The sequence below is a fragment of the Pseudophryne corroboree genome, chromosome 5 (assembly GCF_028390025.1).
Source record: "Pseudophryne corroboree isolate aPseCor3 chromosome 5, aPseCor3.hap2, whole genome shotgun sequence".
In the NCBI taxonomy this organism is placed as follows: Eukaryota; Metazoa; Chordata; class Amphibia; order Anura; family Myobatrachidae; genus Pseudophryne; species Pseudophryne corroboree.
The window spans coordinates 672,976,615-672,985,846 of record NC_086448.1 but is presented as its reverse complement, the minus strand read 5'-3'; positions in this window follow the sequence as shown (position 1 = coordinate 672,985,846).

Genomic DNA, 9,232 nt, shown 5'->3' with positions numbered 1-9,232 from the left:
AACTGGAAACCCGCCTAACAACCCATGATATTTATGATCCATTTCAATCAGGATTCAGGAGAAGACATAGCACTGAAACAGCCCTGGTGTGTGTGTTAAATGATCTTCTGATGGCAAAAGACAGAGGTGATTGTTCAATATTAATCCTTCTGGATCTCTCGGCAGCATTTGATACCGTGGACCATGGGCTTCTGTTTGAGCGGCTGATACATTTCTGTGGTCTGGATGGCACAGTCCTGAGCTGGTTCAAATCATTTCTCACAGGCAGGTCACAGAGAGTATCATCTGGATTATACTCATCACCACCAGTGCCATTGCCATGTGGTGTCCCACAAGGTTCTATACTATCCCCCATGCTTTTTGCAGTATACATGCTCCCATTGGGCGAAATAATCAGGCGCCATGGCCTGGTCTACCACTGCTATGCAGATGATACACAACTGTACTTGTCCTTTGCTCCGGGCACTGATAACCCAATAGCAACCCTAAATGGCTGTCTAGCTGAACTACAGGAGTGGATGAGCGCCAGTTGGCTGCGACTGAACCCGGATAAAACAGAGGTCCTTATGATACGACCGCAACATCAAAGGACAAGACTGCAGCATAGCCAACCAACTGGACTTACACTCGGGGATTCAGAATTACAGACCAGTGATCGTGTGCGGAATCTTGGCGTTGTCCTGGATGGTGGCTTGACACTTAAACATCAGATATCAGCCACAATCAAATCCTCATTCTTTCACCTGAGGAACATAGCCAGAATCAAGCACTTAATTCCCTCAGATGATATGCCAAAAGTCATACATGCATTTGTATCATCTCGTTTAGACTACTGTAATGCCCTCTACCTTGGTCTACCAGCAAAAGAATTGCAGCGCTTACAGCTGGTGCAAAACACAGCTGCCAGGCTATTAACCAACCAGCCCCGTTCTAGCCACATAACACCCATCCTCTACTCCCTTCGCTGGCTGCCTGTACGATGGCGAATCATCTTCAAGATTGGCTTACTGAGTTTCAAAGCATTACATGACCAAGGCCCAAGGTACCTGAAACAGCTTCTGACCCCATACTGCCCCACTCGATTACTGCGATCTGTAGATGAAGGACTTTTAGCAGTACCTAGAATCTACCGAAATTCATCTGGGGGTCGAGCTTTTAGTCATGCGGCTCCGACTCTATGGAACTCACTTCCCCGCACAGTGCGAGAGGCCCCAACTATAGAATCCTTCAAAAGTAGACTCAAGACTTTTCTGTTTACTCAAGCATTTCCATAGTGTCCCTTTTAGTATCTTCATGCTTCTGTATTTTATGAAAATGTACTTCATTATTTTCTGTACTATATTATGCTATGTATCTGTTAAGCGCCTTGGGTCCTATTGGAGAAAGAGCGCTATATAAATAAAATTATTATTATTATTATTATTATTATTATTTGAAGCAGCAAGCTGGTTTAGAAATTAAGCTGACAGCGCAGCATTTGTAGGTCAACGTTTCATTTAATAACTAAATTTCGTCATGACAAGATAACATAAAACAGAACAATCTTACCTTAAGTAGTACCCCACACAGACCATCATGCACGCTGTGTGTGCTTCCTGGACGGGGATTGATGACGTCACCCCGGGGCGACTCGCGCTCTCCAGCGCCGTTTCCATGGTTACCCGCCGGAGGCAGACACAGCGCTGTAGATAGCAACAAAAGATAATCACCATAAAAACAGTGCATAAATCGTGAGAAACAAGTGTCCACAACAGCTTAGAAGTGGTCCAGAGGCATAGCATGAATTGTTATATGCACATTGATAATACAAGCATACTGAATAATTATATATTTAAATAGCAAGAGACACACCCCCGTTAGACATAAACTGTTTTAAAGTGGCATGAATGAAAATAATCATTAAATATCAAGCTAGCATAAATATGCCCCTGGTAATATTAATAGCCTGAGTTATGATGTAAGGAATAAATCCTCAAACACAATAGATTAAATTTGGATTACATAATTAAAAGAAACATTACATAATTAAAGAATTAAAGAAAGCACCCCAAATTATTGGACTCATTGAGACCGTACGGTGAAAGTGTGCGGAGCTCAAAAATCCAGCGGGCTTCCCTGCGTAATAACAGAGCACCCCGGTCACCTCCACGTATATTGGCAGGGACATAGTCAATGACCTTATGTCGTAAACTAGCCAATGTGTGCTTTGCTTCACGAAAGTGGCGGGCAACCGGTTGTTCTTGTGGGGTGCCTTCAAGGGAAGAGCGTATGGCTTGGCGGTGCAGTGCCATCCTCTCCCTAAATTGTCGGATGGTCTTACCCACGTGAAGTAAGCCACAGGGGCATTTAATGTAGTAAATGACAAAGGAGCTTTGACAAGATAAAACATGCTTGATGTTGATTTTGGCTCCAGAATGTGGGTGAGTAAAAGATGGACCACATTCCATTGAACGACATGTCGTGCAACCTAAGCACTTGTGACAGCCAGGCTGTCGTGTTAGAAATGTCCGGGGGGTTATTGTGTCCATATTGGAGATGTCATTCTTGTCTCGAAGGTTGCGGTTCCGTTTTTAACTTGACATCAGCTTACAGTCCTGGAAAGATTTTAAGTCCGGATCTGCCGTGATTATGGGCCACAAACTCTTGCCATTTTGCATGATCTTATGGCAAAGAGGATGAAATTCCTGAACAAATGGTACCCTTTTGTCCAGTGTGCTAGAGGTAGTTTTTGGACATAGAGTGTCCTCACGTTGAATAGCTAACACCTGTCGTTTGGTGTCCATCAGACGGGTAATATCATACCCTCGGGTGACAAATTGCTGGATCATCAGATCTATTCGTTGTTACGCTTTGACAAGCGTATCACAGGTGCGGACTGCACGAAGGAATTGGGATTTGGGAAGGCTATGTGACACGAAACCTGGGTGTTGGCTGTCTGCCCTCAAAATAGTGTTTCGGTCGGTGGGTTTTCTATATAAATCGGTTGTGAGCTTCCCATGCTGTATGGAGACTTCCACATCCAGGAATTGCACCTGTTTTTCACTGATGGAATAGGTGAAGTGTATGTTGTCATCCAAAGTATTGACATGATCCATTGCAGTTTTGAAGTCATGACAGGTACTTGTCCAAATGATGAATAGGTCATCTATGTACCTGGTGAGGTACAAGATGTATGGTTGCATCATGGGGTTTAATAAAAAGAGATTGTGGTCAATATCAAACATAAAGATGTTAGCTAGGGAAGGTCCCATGCAAGATCCCATAGCGCAGCCTCTCAGTTGGATGTACCATCGGCGGTCAAAAAGGAAGTAATTCCTAGTTAAAGACAAATGTAATAACTCGGAGAAAAGGTTAATGTCAGGACCACGATACGCCAAATTCCCAGTGAGAAACCTGCGGACGGCCTGGACCGCCCTATCATGGGGGATATTAGTGTATAATGACACCACGTCCACTGTACAGAGATGGCAGCCCTCTGGTAGTGTAGAGAAGGAAGATAATTTCCTGAGGAAGGTGGAAGAATCCTTTAGAAACGTTGGTTGATCCTGGATCAGTTCCTGCAGGAAACTGTCCAGGTATTGAGATATGATGTAATAAATGGATTCTCGTGCACTAATAATGGGTCGTCCGGGCGGGCAACTGGGATTTTTATGTAATTTGGGGATGGAGTATAAAACAGGTGTTTTTGGGTGATTGGTGATTAAAGCTTGGCGGACAGTCTCTCTGATGAGCCCATTTTCAGTGGCTTCCTTAAGGATGGCATCCAATTCGCTCTTGAATGAATTTGTGGGGTCTGACCCCAACTCCTTGTAAACTTCTATGTCGTTTAGTTGGGACTGCATCTCTTGCCGGTAATATTCAACATCTAGAACAACCCCCCCCCCCCCCCCCCGCCCTTGTCTGCAGGGCGGATGATAATGTCCTTGTAACTTTGTAGGTTCTTCAGGGCTATTCTTTCAGCTTTGGTGAGGTTATTTCTAGGGGGGACAAAATTGTTATATTCATCCATGACACTTTTGAGTGTCCTTGTAAAGACTTTGAGTGAGTTGTTAGAGGAGGATGGATCAAAAAATGATTTTGGTTTGAATCTTTGCAGTTGAGATGCCGGGAGTTGCACAGGTTGTTTTTCAAAGAACTCCTTCAATCTAATTTGTCGAGTAAACTTATGTAAGTCCACAGTCCAAGAAAATTTGTCAAAAGTAGTGGATGGTATAAAGGAGAGACCTTTATTGAGGACCAGTGGCGTAACTACTGCCCCCGCAGTCCTCGCGGTGGCTTGGGGGCGAGGGGCTGCGGTGGCGCCGCCACTGATTTAGAGCAGATTGACATGCGGACGAGCGTCCGCATGTCAATCTGTTGTCACTAGCCCCCCGCTGTGAAGTAGGGACACAGAGGGCACAGCGCGCGCCTCTCCTGTGTCCCTCTGTCTCGAGTCTCCGGCGTGTCAGGGGCGTGGCCTATGAAAAGGGGGCGTGGCTTCACCACGCCCCCGTTTTCATCACTGAGGGGGCATGCCCAGCGCTCTGTGAGCTGCTGGCATGCCCTCTCTCCCACTGTGCGCTGAATAGACGCTGTGCGCATGCGCACAGCGTCTATTCACTACTGCTCTGCTATGCAGAGCAGTGAGTGTACGAGCCTTCCAACTGCCCCCCCCCCCATCGCGGGACACTGCGGCCCGCGGGTGGGACAGCGGGACAGTCCCCAAAAAACGGGACTGTCCCGCGAAAATCGGGACAGTTGGGAGGTATGGGACAGTTGGGAGGTATGCATATATGGCACTGAGGGGGCATATATGGCACTGGGGGGGGGGCAGAGGGGGCATATATGGCACTGAGGGGGCATATATGGCACTGCTGGGGGCACTGAGGGGGCATATATGGCACTGAGGGGGCATATATGGCACTGGGGGGGCACTGAGGGGGCATATATGGCTCTGGGGGGGCACTGAGGAGGCATATATGGCACTGTATGTGTACCTGGCACATGGGGGGCTATATTTGGCACTGGGGGCACGTGAGCACCTGGCATTGTGGGGGAATATCTGGCACTGGGGGCATATGTGGTACTGGGGGGAGAGGCTATATTTGGCACTGGGGGCATGTGAGTACCTGGCACCGTGGGGGAATATCTGGCACTGAGGACATATGTGGCACTGGGAGCACAGCCCTAGCAACAAGCACTACCCCCTAGCAACGAGCATGACACCCAGTGCATGAAACCCCTGACAACGAGCATGACACCGAGTGCATGAAACACCTGGCAACGAGCATGACACCCTGAGCATGAAAACCCCTGGCACCGTGCATGGAACCAAGAGCATGAAACCCCTGGCAACGAGCAGGTAATTTAAAAGTAATTAGAAGCCTTACTGTAGGACTTAATGTGTAATGGGCATTATGGTGTGTGGCATAATGTATCACGGACATTGCGGTGTTTGTCAGAATGTGTCACAGGCATTACGGTGTGTGGCAAACTATATCACGGGCATTGTGGTTTGTGGTATAATGTCTCAGGGGCATTGCAGTGTGGCATAGGGTATAACGGGCATTGCGGTATGTGTCACAGGCATTACGGTGTATGGTATACTATATCACGGGCATTGTGGTATGTGGTATAATGTCTCAGGTTCATTGCAGTGTGTGTCATAATGTATCACGGACATTGCGGTGTGTGTTATAATGTATCACGGACATTGCGGTGTGTGGTATACTATATCATGGGCATTGTGGTATGTGGTATAATGTCTCAGGTTCATTGCAGTGTGTGTCATAATGTATCACGGACATTGCGGTGTGTGTCATAATGTATCACGGACATTGCGGTGTGTGGTATACTATATCATGGGCATTGTGGTATGTGGTATAATGTCTCAGGTTCGTTGCAGTGTGTGTCATAATGTATCACGGACATTGCGGTGTGTGTCATAATGTATCACGGACATTGCGGTGTGTGGTATACTATATCATGGGCATTGTGGTATGTGGTATAATGTCTCAGGTTCATTGCAGTGTGTGTCATAATGTATCACGGACATTGCGGTGTGTGTCATAATGTATCACGGACATTGCGGTGTGTGGCATAATGTATCACGGACATTGCGATGTGTGGCATACTATATCACGGGCATTGTGGTATGTGCTATAATGTATCAGGGGCATTGCAGTGTGTAGCATAATGTATAACGGGCATTGCGATTCCTGTCATAATGTGTCACAGGCATTACGGTGTGTGGCATAATGTGTCGGGGGCATTACGGTGTGTGCATATTGTGGCATTACGGTGTGTGCATATTGTGTCATGTGCATTATTGTGTGTGGCATAATGTCTGAGGGCCTTTGCAGTATGTGGCATAATGTATACTGGGCATTACTATAAGGAGGAAAAATGACAAATAATGGAAGGGGCATGAATCAGGATTATTTTTCTTTCCTGTGGTGGCTAACGTCTGGGCGTGCAGGTTGCAAAACTGGGGTATAAGGTAGTCTTTTCCTGCAATGCCACGCCTCTTTATGCGAAGCCACGCCCATTTAAATGAAACCACGCCCCTTTTTGGTGGCGCGCGCCTTCGGCGCGCACATGTTTGTCCCTTTACTAGTGCCAATTATGGGGGGGGGGGGGGCGCCGTAGAATTTTTTGGCTTGGGGGAGAAAAATTTCTAGTTACGCCACTGTTGAGGACACTTATCTCGTCACTGGATAGAATTCTTTTAGACAGATTAAAGACTATGTCTTTTTCTTGGCTGCGCGCTTCTTGCTTGTGGATCCTTTTCCATTGGCCGCCTCGCCGGGTTTTTTTGTTGGAACCCCGCGTTGAGCGCGGGTACGAACCCCTAAAGGGGGTTTGCCATGAACTTTTGATTGTTCACCATCCTGATCACTTTGCGAGGATTGAGTGCCAGAAGAATCATTAGAGGCCCGGTCACGCCGTTGTCGCCATCTGGATATTCCTTGTCGTTTGGTCGAAACTCCTGGGTTATTGACCCAGGGATATACAGTGCCTTGTTGATAGTCCCTTTGAACTACTGTAAGTTTATCACGCTTAAATTTCAACAACTCCTGTCGGTACTTGTCGACTTGTTCCTGGAGTTTTGTCATCCATTGGGTATCTGGATCATCTTTAAACGTGTTGTCCAAATTGACCTCAAAGGTATTAATACTTTCTTTGATCTTGGTTAGTTCACGTTGGGATTCTTCAATAACAAGTAAAAGTAGATCAAAACTACATTTGTTTATTACTGCCACCCACCGTCGGCAAAACTCTGGATTGAATTTATCGATGGTGGGGGCATTTTTGATCCGAAAACCCCTAGGAATTAATTTTTTACGGTAGTAATCACTCAGAGTAGAGCCATGCAAGAAATAGTCAATTTCTTTCTTTTTTAATTTGAGAAGTTTAAAAAAGATTTGTTCATTAGGCATTGTAATCTCTATTGTGTCTGGAATCTCAGGGAATAGAATGCCTTCCGCCTCACTCTCAGAGAGAGATAACACTTCTCCTAGTGGAAGGGGAACATCCCTATAACCACTATGGGTAGATTGCTCTATACCCGTTGCCATATTGAAAGCAGTGTTTGACACACCAAAAAAATTCCGATTGGAATAATATGTGAAAAAAATGTGAAAAAATAATAAGAAAAAATGGACAGTCTGTGTCCTGGTAGTAATGCAGGGGGTGCCTTGTCAGATGTGAGGAACATGGGGAGTATCCGTCGTTTTGCAAAAAGACGGACGATTGCACGTGCTCCCCCAATCACATAGAGCAATGCAGGGACTGGCACTCCTTAGAATCCAAAAAAACAGTAAAGGTGCCCAGGTGCCGAATGTAGTAAAGTAAAGGAATGCGGCACTCAGAGGACTTCATTTGAAGCAGCAAGCTGGTTTAGAAATTAAGCTGACAGCACAGCATTTGTAGGTCAACGTTTCATTTAATAACTAAATTTCGTCAGGACAAGATAACATAAAACAGAACAATCTTACCTTAAGTAGTACCCCACACAGACCATCATGCACGCTGTGTGTGCTTTCTGGACGGGGATTGATGACGTCACCCCGGGGCGACTCGCGCTCTCCAGCGCCGTTTCCATGGTTACCCGCCGGAGGCAGACACAGCGCTGTAGATAGCAACAAAAGATAATCACCATGAAAACAGTGCATAAATCGTGAGAAACAAGTGTCCACAACAGCTTAGAAGTGGTCCAGAGGCATAGCATGAATTGTTATATGCACATTGATAATACAAGCATACTGAATAATCGTGAAGCAAAGCACACATTGGCTAGTTTACGACATAAGGTCATTGACTATGTCCCTGCCAATATACGTGGAGGTGACCGGGGTGCTCTGTTATTACGCAGGGAAGCCCGCTGGATTTTTGAGCTCCGCACACTTTCACCGTACGGTCTCAATGAGTCCAATAATTTGGGGTGCTTTCTTTAATTCTTTAATTATGTAATGTTTCTTTTAATTATGTAATCCAAATTTACTCTATTGTGTCTGAGGATTTATTCCTTACATCATAACTCAGGCTATTAATATTACCAGGGGCATATTTATGCTAGCTTGATATTTAATGATTATTTTCATTCATGCCACTTTAAAACAGTTTATGTCTAGGGGGCGTGTGTCTCTTGCTATTTAAATATATAATTATTCAGTATGCTTGTATTATCAATGTGCATATAACAATTCATGCTATGCCTCTGGACCACTTCTAAGCTGTTGTGGACACTTGTTTCTCACGATTTATGCACTGTTTTTATGGTGATTATCTTTTGTTGCTATCTACAGCGCTGTGTCTGCCTCCGGCGGGTAACCATGGAAACTGCGCTGGAGAGCACACGTCGCCGCGGGGTCACGTCAACAATCCCCGTCCAGGAAGCACACACAGCGTGCATGATGGTCTGTGTGGGGTACTACTTGAGGTAAGATTGTTCTGTTTTATGTTATCTTGTCCTGACGAAATTTTGTTATTAAATGAAACGTTGACCTACAAGTGCTGCGCTGTCAGCTTAATTTCTAAACCAGCTTGCTGTCTCAAATGAAGTCCTCTGAGTGCCGCATTCTTTTACTTTTGCTATATATATATATATATATATACTGTATATATATAAGCATCAGTGGAAGAAACCGCACTCATTTCCAAGTCAAAATGGTTGGGTGCTGCAATCTCATATTTCAATACATAGTCCTCCTGTGTAGAGTATACCATTCAAGCAGCCTTTTCACATAAAGAC